Genomic DNA, 12,547 nt, shown 5'->3' with positions numbered 1-12,547 from the left:
CCTATGATTAAGTGGCAAGAAGCGACCGTGACAGTTAAAAAAAGAAGCTTTACCTCCGGTTGCTAGCGTGAATGCCTTGTTATTTTCCATGCAGTATGGACATGCAAGTTTCTCATGTGTGCTCCAACCAGAAAGCATTCCATAACCTGGAAAATCATTGATAGTCCACATCAAAGACGCCTTCATAAGGAAATTTTGTTTCCTTGATATATCATAACTCAGAGCTTCGGAGGACCACAACTGCGTCAGCTCATCAATCAACGGTCGAAGACAAACATCTATATTCCGCCCCGGGCTGCTTGGACCGGGTATGACAGTAGATAAAAACATGAACTCCAGCCTCATACACATTCTCGGTGGCAAGTTGTAAACTTTGAGTATGACCGGCCAACAAGAATAGGGAGTAGCAAATGACCCAAATGGGTTGAATCCGTCTGTACACAACCCAAGACGGACATTCCTTGATTCAGCTGAAAAGTCAGGATGCACACTGTTAAAGCGTTTCCACGCTTCACCGTCAGAAGGATGCACCATCACACCCTCAACCGCATCATGTGTTTGGTGCCATGTCATATGCTCAGTAGTCCTTCGTGACATAAATAACCTCTACAGTCTAGGTGTGATCGGGAAATATCTATGTTTTTTATACGCCACTAGAGTCTTTCCCCTACCAGTTCTGGGTTTGTAACGGGAATGCTCGCATGTCATGCACTCGGTCATCTCAGCATTTTCAAGGTAGTATAACATGCAGAAGTTAGGGCACATGTCAATTTTTTGGTATCCTAAACCGAGGGGTTTCATCATGGACTTCACAGCATAGAAGTTCTCTTTCAGCTTGTTCCCTTCAGGTAAAATGCTTCTTACCCAATCAATAATTTTGTCATACCCGGCCTCACTCAGCCTGTGATCTGACTTGATGGTGAACACCTGTGCCACGGCCGACAATTTACTGTGGTTTGTGCAGCCATCCCATAATGGTTCGTCATAATCTTTCAGCAAATCAAAAAACCTAGCTACCTCTGCATTAGGTTATTCTTCTACGATTGGACATTGACTGACATTACCTTGATTCATTCTCATTGCATCCATAACCATATTTCTGTAAGGATTAGTGTTGTCATTTGCTGCTTCATGCACGTTGCTAGCAATAGAAGTTAACCCAACCACCGTTTCTCTCATTCTCCTATTACTGACAAATACCTCTCCATGTGCATACCAACACTGGTAATCCTCTATAAACCCTTTGTGTAGAAGATGATAGATGTTGCGAAATTAATCAAACTTTGAACCCCATTATAATAATCCATCCTCCGCAATCCTTGGGGTGAATCTAGATACATCCATGAACGATCATCCATGACTTCTATCGAACCTCTATGAAATTATGATGACATCATGTATTAATTAACTAAGTTAGGTAAATAAACTTGCAAAAATATTACTTTACCTCGAGATTATCCAACAAACCAATCACAACTTCTCATAAATATTAAATATTCATTATCATTTATCAACTTCCATACAAATTAATATATATAAATTAGTAGAAATTACCACTCTGCAATACCATCGATAAAACTTAAAAAGGACTCATTAAGCAAGCTATTAATTATTTCAAAACAGAACATGTAATTCGGTAATTCCACAAAGTTTTTAACCGTTTACAAACAAATACAATCTTACAAAATCTAAAACAAACCATAACATGTATAAAATTATACATTCATATACTACAAGTTTGTTTGAGAAATAACAATAAAACACGTACATCTACTAACAAAAATACATATACTAAAAAAACAATAAAATTGACATTTAAATGTTAAAATTTAAATAGATAGAATTACTTATAAAAATTGATAAAATCCATTGGTAAATCAGAACATGGATGCTGTGACCACAAAACTTCAAGAAATACAACTTGTTGTGCTAAAATGAGCAAGATTTTTATTTGGGGGCGAGGGGGGGTTGGTTATTTGCAGATGAGGAGAGTTAGGATTAGCAAGAAGAAGGAGATATGGGGGAGGAGCATGTTTGTAGAGTGGCCATATCCGACGGCCTCACCGAAGGAATAAAACCATCGGTGACTACGTCAGCGAATCCGTCAGTAATTCTAACGTAAATCGACACGTCACCGAACGGACCTACTTTTCAAATCCCTCGGTGATTCCGTCGGTATTTTTGACGGTGCATCGGTCACGTCAGCCGTACGAATCTGCCATTTCAATTCCGTCGGTATGTTGAATGGAGAACCGGTCCCTTCACACGTATGGGTCACCCGTTTTGAATGCGTCAGTGATTTTGTCGCAAAAATCACCTGCCAAAACTTCCACGTCAGCTACCCGCCCTTTTTCATTAATTCTGAAAATTTCTGCCCGTAATTCGATCGGTAATTACCGACAGAATAATTTCGTCGGTAATTACTGACAGAATTACAAACGGAAATTTTCTGTCGGTAATTTCGACCGAAAAATACCGACAGAAATAGTCCGTCGGGGATTCCGTTGGTATTAAGCGAATTTCTGGTAGTGGTTTTAGAATCATACTAGAAAGGAACCCCATGCTTCAAAAAGCAATTGGAAGCCATCCTTGCAGCTTTCAAAAGTTTTAGTTTTTTTAGCATTGCACCCTGAGGAACCTATTTCAAAAGCATGAATGTTCTCGTCCCTACAATCTTCTGCCTTGATGAATGGTATAACCACATTCTTGATTACTGAAATTATCTTATCAACCTTGATAGTTATCATCATCTCATTCATACTATATTTTAGGCATTGGTGTAATAAGAAGGTTATTACTCTGACCACATGAATCCATGGCCTTCCTAATAGTATGTTGTAAAATGGATGGATATCCATCACCTATAGTGTTATCAGGAACATCTATGGCACCACATACAATTCCACTTCTAAGGTTCCAATTATCTACCTTAGTGAGCTGTCATATGCTTTCGTCATCATGGTACTGAGTTTCATTTATGACCCATCAATGGACATTCCTTTCAACATATGTTAGGCCAGCATATTCAATGTAGAACAATTATCAACAAATACTTTATAGACCACGACATCTTTACATTGCATTGTGATTTATAATGGCTTGTTATGCCCAATACCATCAGGATCCAATTTGTCATCAATGAAGACAAATAATTCAAAGCCTCGATCCTCCCTATTAAGTGCTTTATAGTCTTCTAATTGATATCTTGAGACACATATGCTTCATTTAGCATATTTTATAGAGCCTTCCTATATATGGCTTGGAGGTAGAAATTAATGACAATAATGATATTCTAAGAAGAGTCTTTTTAAGCTACTCAACAATACTATATTCACTGTATTTTATCAACTTTAGAAACTTATTGCTCTTTTCTTAAATGAAAGGTGATTAGTACTTAAAAGTGCATTTTTATCAAGGTTTTATATTATCATTTTGCACTTGAAGTATCAATAACTCATTAACTAAAGCATGTTTTATAATAACATATCTAATAATATAAGATACCTTTAATTTATGGTAAATGTTCATCTTAAATGCAGGCATATCACATAAATAAAATGATTGATTGATGAGTTTAAGTACTGAAATTGAAAGGACAAAGAGAGGGTCAAACTTAGAAAAGAGATGTTGGTTCAGTCCAAACTGGAACACTGTTCGGTAATTGGGTCATATCTGGAGCTGTAGATCTCGGATTTAGGTGTGCTTTATATGGATGGAAAGATAAAACATAGGCCTAAAACTTTCATGTGGAGTCCAAGATTTAAAAAGGCCATTTTCAAGTCCAAATTATAGCAACAACGGAGAAGTCTGAATCTATCCCGCAACCCAGATACTATTTAGTGTTTAGCCCATATCTCGAGTTCTAGAAGTCCAAATGACCTTAATTTTTTTTTCCTGGAAAGATGAGTCAATTTCCTAGAACTTTCATGGTATAGTTGGTTCAAATTCGGATGTTATCAATGATGTTTTGTTCAGATAAGAAGATAAAGATTGTCACCAAGTCAAGATGTGGCTACTCACTGAACAATTAGTCATCAAATCAATAGTTCTAAATTTTGGCCTATAAAAGGAGGTATTTTCCATGCATTTAGGCATCTTGGTTGTTCAAATCAAGATCATGCTTTTTATTTCTTTCTTTATAACAAGTTGTTTATGATATAAGCATTGAAGTCCATATTGAGTTTATATTATACTTATCCTAACACCATTAATGAAACCTTTTCACTTTGACATAATAAACTTAGTTAAACATAATGAAGAAGAGAAATATAGACAAACAAGATAAGAACATAATTATATAAGTATAGTAAAGGACATGAAAAGCATAAACAAGAGATTAAGGAAAATATAACATGAAATAAAACTTGAACATTACAGAAATACAAAGAAAGAAAAAAAAAAGCATGATCTTGATCTAAAAACCAAGATGCCTAAATTCATGGTAAATGTCTCCTTTTATAGGCCAAAATTTGAAACTATTGATTTGATGACTAATTGTTTAGTGGGTGGCCACATCTTGACTTGGTGATAATCCTTATCTTCTTTTCTGAACAAAATCTCATTGCTAATGTTAGAATTTGAACAGATTTTTATCATGAAAGTTCTAGGAATTGTCTAAAATTTCCAACCAAAAAAGAATCGGTGCATTTGGACTTCTAAAACTCAAGATATGAGCTAAATACTAAATAGTGTCTAGGCTGCAGGACAGATTCGGACTTCTCCGTTGTTGCTATAATTTGAACTTGAAAATGGCCTTTTTAAATCTTGGACCCCGCATGAAAGTTTTAGACCTATGTCTTAGCTTTCCATCCTTATAAAGCTAATCTAAATCAAGTTCTATAGCTCTAGTTATGATCCAATAACCAAATGGTGTTTCAGTTTAGACTAAACCAACATCTCTTTTCTAAGCCTCTCTTTGTCTTCTCAATTTCAGTAGTTAGACTCATTAATCAATTAATCCCTTGATTTATGTGATAGACCTGTATTTAAGATGAATATTTACCATAAATTAAAGGAATCATAAATTATTATATATGTTATTATAAAACATGCTTTAGTTAAGGAGTTAATGATACTTCAAGTGCAAAATGATGATATAAAACCTTAATAAAGATGTATTTTTAAATACTAATCAGGTTGGTGTCGATATTATCATCTACTCAAATGCAGCATTATACTAATAGGTTCTTGAACCTATTCACCTATCCTTTCTTTAGGATAAATTATTGCTTGAGTCTAAGCAGAAGTGATAGGCTGATTGGATGGGCCTTCACCAAAGGTATTTATGAGTGTTTATTTTAGTAAGCTAGTGATACAAGCCATGCTAACCTTTAAGGAATCCGACTCTTCTTGAAAGTGGGCATCATAATAATCACATCTTCATCTTCCATATTTCTCTATTAGAGTTAAGTGTTGTAAGCTTTGCAGATTGAGGCTTTCTAAAAACCTATATTTTAACCTAGAATGCACACATGATATCTAAACTCTATGATATGAATGCATGTAAGCTTATTAATACAAATGCACGTATACGCACATTGGGTATGGATTAACATATTTGAAAACCTAATCCATGATTTCCTTGTTAAGCACGGGCGAAATCCATGGTCTAATAGATTTGAAAAGATCTTTCCCACGTCCTCGAATTTGAATTCCATACACATTAGAAAGTATCATAAAATAGTGGGTTTAAGGTCTTTTCATTCATAAAGATCAATTAGTTTATACAAAGAGTTTACTTTATAGAATAAGACTCATATACATCTCTACTCATGCCCAAATACCACCCCTTTATTGGCTACATTTCTGATAAAAGTTGAAACCTCACTTAAATACTCTTCATACTTGCCAACGTTGTTGTAGAACATAAAGACCTTTACTTGCAACTCATTTTCCTTTTCATGCCACCATATCAATTAACTTGTTTTTCTACTCAATCTTTTAGAGGAATAAAGTGTTGTCTTAAAGCAACGCATCGTTTCTTATAGCCAACGACTTATTCTTATTCAATATTTGAATTGTCCTATCTAGATGTTGAATCTGGTCCCTGACCCTTTGAAGTTCTTCTCATTCAATGTTGAGCTCATTTATCTTTGTGATCAATTATACATCGAAGTGAATAATATGATCTTGCCACTCCTCGAATTTCTAACTCAACTCCTTCAGCTCTCATTCAGACTCTTTATATTGATCTTTCAGCTTCTTTAGCTTCTCCTCTCAAAACTCTAGCTTAGACTAGAATATAAAGACTCGATCTTTTAAGGCATATGCTTTATTTTGATACTCCTTCATGTCTAACTTGGTTTCCCTTCTTGCTTCATCATCAACTTGGGCCTTATACTACACTCTTAAGCTTTTTTCTTCCTTAATACTAAGATTAGTCTATCTATTCTTCTCTTTTTTAGTCTCTAACCTTGTTATGTTATAAGTCCTCTCTTTCTTTAAAAAAGCTATTAATCCCTTGTTAACATGTATCTTGTTTTTAACACCCCTTTTCACAGTTACCAGTTTCTTTTTTAACATCACATGCTTGTTTACTAGATCATCATACCTAACCACCCTGTTCTTCAACTGTTCTTAGATCCAATGCATAATTTCCTTAGACTTCATAACCATCTCTTCATCATTCTTTCCTCGTTTTAAATATTATATTAGTGTGACCATTTGTTTATCCTTCTCTCTTAACTACTGGTTTAAGAAGTTCTTCATCTTTTCTTCTTTAAATAACTAGTTTTTTAAGAATTTATATTGACTCCTACTATTACTTAGCTCAATTCTTAGCTTATCCAACTCATCTCACAACATTGTTCATTGTTGACCCTTTTTCTCTTGAGTTCTCTAGTGACAAATGATCCCGTTTTGCTAACTATTATTTGGTTTTGCATTCTCATACTTCCAAGTACCCTGGATAATCCATCACTTATCTATACTAAGTAATGAGGGCTAACTAAGGATTCACATTCCCATTCACCTCTGTAGACTAATACAAGTTGCCCCTAGTCATTTTTGATATCTTCTAACTCAACTAAAGAATCATAATCCTTAAATAACCCTATATACTAGGCTAAACCCCAAGTCATTAGCACATGTTGAATGCCTCCTAACTGACTGGCGACTAATAAGGGTGAGTAACTGTTGTAACCAGTTAAACCAATCAATTGGACCCATGCTTTATCTTCACATCTCATAAGATAAGATGAATTATCTACCCATGAGGCTTTCCACTTAAAGTTACTCTTTAGGAGTGCTTGGTATTTTTCTACCCATGTCTTCTCATCTAAATTGTTCCAATCTTTACTCAAAATAAGCTTTAAATGACTAAATATCCATATGAACAATAAAGGAATGCAATATTACATCACTCTCTTTTTATGCATCCTATAGTGATTTAGCAAGAAGAAAGTTTCAGCCAAGACAGCTGAAAAAGGGTTACTCCTTGTACATTTATGTTCAACAAAGGAAGTGGCGACTTTGACACTTATAATCTCAACAGCTTCCGAAGGAAACAAGACTAACCAATAGATAGCAAAAGCAATTGCTTACTATCTCTTTTCTCTTAGCTTTCCCTTATCCTTATCTACCTTTAGCTTAGTCTCAATGAGTTTCCACTTGAACCCCTCGTCTCAATGAGGTGCAATAATTTGGTAACCTTGTTAGTCATGTCTCCAATCCTTTTTCTGAAGTACACTTTATAAGGGTAGTTTGGAAAGTTCAAGATCTGAGCATACTTCTCAAAGGTGGGGGTCATGTCAACATCCTTAAAGGTGAAACATCTATAACATGAATCCCATAAATACATCAAGGCCTTGACTACAAAAATCTATATTAAAAGCCTTACTTGATGGGAAAGTCTTTCATACCTTCCCTGGAACAGGGTCTTATCCATATAGCTCAAGACTCATACAAGTTTCTCTATATTATCCATAGAGAAATGTACTTTTGTCATGCACAGTAATTCCCTGACTTTGGTCCTTAGGCAATCCCCTTTAACTAATTGCATCATCTTAGATTTTTGCCTGTACTCATAAAAAGTCATTAAAGTTATAGTCTTAACTTATTAAATTCTGTAGAGTTCAGGATTTTCATTAGGTTTGCCTTGATGTAAAATGAATTATTAAGGAGTTCATATCCTAAAGGTAGGTTCTAAGCCACCTAATGATGGGTAGGCTTACTACCCAGTCTCAAAAGGGTTTATCATCTGCCTAGTGACCACCTTTCATGTAGGTAGTATAGGGGTTTATAAGGAATGGTTAGGGCATCGTGTGACCGCCATTACCGAGTAAACATTTAGTTCATAGTTGGATGTTTAACAAATCTGAACCCCGACTAAAAGTCATGAAGCAGATCACTACTTCTCATCTAATCTAGAATTGGATTTATTTGAAAATTAAAATGCAAAAAGGCATTAATCCATACCCGATGTACTTACATATGATTAGCATGTTAAAAAATACATAAAAATACATTTTAAAATTAAATTACACCGACCAACAAAAATTAATAAGTAAACAATCAAACAAACAAAGCTTAGTCTGACTAGACAAGTCCCCTGTGGAGTCATCATCCTGTCATGATGTGCACGGTATCGAATGGTGGAGCTACCTCTTGGAATTGAAAGGTGTTTTTGGGCAATATCAATTTTGCATGATAAAAATGCGATTTTGTTTTCATGAAAAATATACATGAAAAACCTTCAAATTTTGCTCATATCCATGAAAACAAAACTTATTTTTGCGTTTTTGAAATGATGAATTTTATAAATTTTTTTTGAAATATCGGAGAAAAACTGGGTATTTTTAATATTGTGTCTATATCTTATAGTATAATTCTATAGTCATATTAATTGAATTTATGAAAAAAAAAAACATATTTTTATGTTTCGGAGATAATTTGAATTTTTGAAATGTTTTCAAAAATTTGGAGAAAAATAAGTATTTTTAATATTAATTTTGTATCTTATAGTGTAAGTCTATAGTTTCGATATTATAAAAAAAATTATTGAAAAAATATGTAAGGGATCCACAAATAATTTCAAAATAGTCTCTGAATGTTTTTTTTGATTTTTTTTAAGAGCCTGTTTGGTTAGACTCTAAAATAAAGACAAATTAAAACTAAAGAAAAAGGCCTAGGTTGTAAACACGCCCTAAAGACCCAAACAAGACCTTATTTCTTAAAAAAAAATAAGGCTGGTTAAACCCACCCTTAAGTGTAGGTTGGGTTTAGCCCAGCCATATGGTTGTGCATGTTGAGCCCGAAGCCCAAGCTTATGTATATAGGTTGGACTCAATCCCAACCCAACTAGATTTGTTGAGCTGAGGCGGCCAAATAAGCATAAAATAAATATATTTTTATTCCTTTTATGATAAGTTTTTTCTATTATGTTTTAAGCATAAACAAGCATATTATAGATTATTGTAGAAGAATTGACAAAGTTTAAGGACTTCGTAAAATATTTGCTATTAACGTGAATGTTTCTATTTTAAGGTGTCGAGTATGCCACTAAAGGCCGAGAGTCTAAAATAGAAATGGTGGGCTTAGAATCCAAAAAAAGGTGCAGATCAAGCCTCTAAAATGCCATGAATTAAAGGATAAAGCTGAGATGGTCGAGTAATGCAAGAAACCAAATCAGAAAGAAAATATAAGTTGTAGCAGAATTGGAATTACTATAGAGTTATGATTGATGTTAAGGAATTAATTAGGGAATTTTTGTAATTAATTTAATTTTTTTCTTCCTTGCTTAAAGGAATTTTGGTATTTGCTTGAATTAAAAGAATACTTATTTTACTTTGATGATCAATCTAATTTATTAAATGGACAATCTCAATAAATCAAGCATATAAACACTTAATTTTCTTTTCATGTTCTTTTTAGAATTTTAATTTTCTTTAAGTCTTTTTATTAATCCTAAGTCTTTATTTCAGTTTCTTGTAAGAAAAATTAAAATAATTTCCTTTGGGTTTGATCTGGCTTTCACTACAATGCTCCAAAAAAATCAAGTCTTTAAAAACATATAGAAGTCAGAATTAATTTTAGTGGTTTTGACAACAACCACGAACCAACAAACTTTCTTTCTTTCTTTCTTTCTTTCTTTCTTTCTTTTTTTTTTTATGAAAGGGGCTATACCTAGCCCAGCCATATGGGTTTGGCTGAAATAAGGGTCCAACCCTTTCTTCTATCACTAGCCGAGCCCGGTGATAGAATTTTCTTGGCATGAAAAATGCCAAAAATAGTGAGTTGCACTCTCACTTTAAACCATGAAAAACATCATGCAGTGAACTAAATGGGGAAATAAGAAGCTTACATGGGAAAGAGGTGGTTGTTGATTGTTCAATGGTGGCACCTTTGATGTTGTTAGTGGCTTGGTTTCTTTGCTCTTTTTCCATCAAATTTTTTCTCCATTATTTCATAAAATTCACCCCTATATATAGAGGAAGAAAAAGGGATATATGGTCTTTATTGGGTATGAATCGTGGCCCCTGATTCAAACAGGAAGAATCCTAACCATTAGCTAAAAGTCACCATTACAAGTTGCAAAGATTGGTAAGGTTAACCTCTTTGGGTTAACCTTACAATGCGTTTAGAGCTTTTAAGGGACAATATTTTTGCTTAGGTTCAGGTGCCATGGCACGTCACGAGGGATGCATCTTTTTTCTTGTATAGTGAAGGTATGAGAGAGAAGAAAGGCTTGAAATGTGACATCAAATCTGTCATTTTTTTTTTAAGGCTGAAGATAATAAGTAGTAGTCAAATGTGTCATTTGGCCCTTTTTTTAAAAAAAAAACTTGGCATTAACCAAAACAACGCTTTTTTGAAACAAAACAAGTCATTTTGGTCAAAACGTAGTCAAAACACATTGTTTTATTTAAATTAAGTTGTGTCATTTTGATGTTTTAACTTGAATTAGGTCATTAATCGCATTTTTTATTTTAACACCTAATCTTTTAATTTAATCAATTAAGTTCTTAATTGAATTTTGATTTCAAGAATCAATTCAATCTCACCCCTACAAAGCTTCAAAAATACCCACTAATATAAGTGTGTTTTTCAACTTGGTCCTTGGTCTTGGGTATTTTTAACTTCGCTCCTAATTGACCTTTAAACTTTTAATTTCTTCAATTTCATCTCTGTTTTCAATTCAATTTGGCCCCTGAATTTGAGGCATTTTGCAAAAAGGTCTTTGGTAATAAATTTCTTTAATTTGACCCTTAATTGATCTTCTAACTTTGATGTTCTTGTAATTTTGTTCCTAATCTCACCCATTTGAGTTTAGAAAACTTAAATTTGGTCCTCTAAAATTTCAATCTTCTTAATTAAGCCCAAATTAGGCTTTCAAATTTATTTTTTCACCAATTAAGTCCTTGATAAAATTTGTTTGACCCTTTAAAAGTATAATTAAATCCTTACACGTAATTAAATGTTGTAAATTGATCAAAGTTAATTCTTAAGCTTAATTAAACTTTTTAATTTGGCCCATGATTAAATCAAATTGGCCTATGAAAAATCTAATTAACTCTTTAGACTTAATTTTTTATGTAGATTCATCTAGTAATCATTCAATTTTTTATGTAGATTAATCTAGTAATCATTCTTAGCCTGTTTTTTGCCACGTTGGTAGTCTTTTTTTCTTTTTCTTTTTAAATTTTAAAAGAAAAGGATAATTTTGGGGAAAACCAGATAATTGGGTAATGAAAATTCTAGGAAATTTTAGGCTATTTGTTTAAAATCCAAAGATCAAGTGATTAATATCTTTAAGGATTTCCATGCCAAAGTTAAAAGGAAAACTGGTAGAAAACTTAAATATATTCAAGCTTAATTCTAAGATGGAGAAGGGTCTTCTGAGAAATATGTTAGGGAATATAACATTAAGATGGAGAAGACAATTCTAAAGACTCTATAATAGAATTAAATGACTAAGAGAATGAACAAAACCATTAGTGAAAGAATTAGTGGTATGTTCTCTCATGTAAAGTTGTTTAAATCTTTTTTGGGTGAGGTGACATAACCAAAAGATTGATGTCTTCTTCCAAGTGCAAGAGTGTCAAAGTAATAAATAACCCGGTAAAACCGGGGTCGAACTAGAGGGAGGTTAACTATATAAATTATAAATTAATAATAATAATAATAAGTTAAAGAGGACTTTGAGATGTAAGATTAATGTGAGGATTCAACAATGATAAAAATAAATATCAAGGTTAAAGGATCCACTAATAGTTTTAGAAACAAGTATAACATAAACTCTTTTTTATTAATCAACTAGAAACCACACATAAAGTAGGTTCCAATATGATGATTTATCCTTAATAGTTCATTCTAAATTTTTAACATGATCATATTAATTATCTTATTTAAGTAATACCAAACTTTTAAATATTGTCAGGAATTCATGATGCTAACTTATGTTAACAACAAATCAAGTTCCTTTCATAACACATGTATAGGTTATACCATACGGTTGGCTATGAAAGTGCCAAGCATTTGTTGTACCAAGTGTTATACAACACAAATCTAGATTAACCATTTAACAAGCAAGGTATTAAGAATTAGTAAG

This window comes from Populus alba, chromosome 2 (genome assembly GCF_005239225.2).
Source record: "Populus alba chromosome 2, ASM523922v2, whole genome shotgun sequence".
Classification (NCBI taxonomy): Eukaryota; Viridiplantae; Streptophyta; class Magnoliopsida; order Malpighiales; family Salicaceae; genus Populus; species Populus alba.
This window is presented reverse-complemented; position numbering follows the sequence as displayed.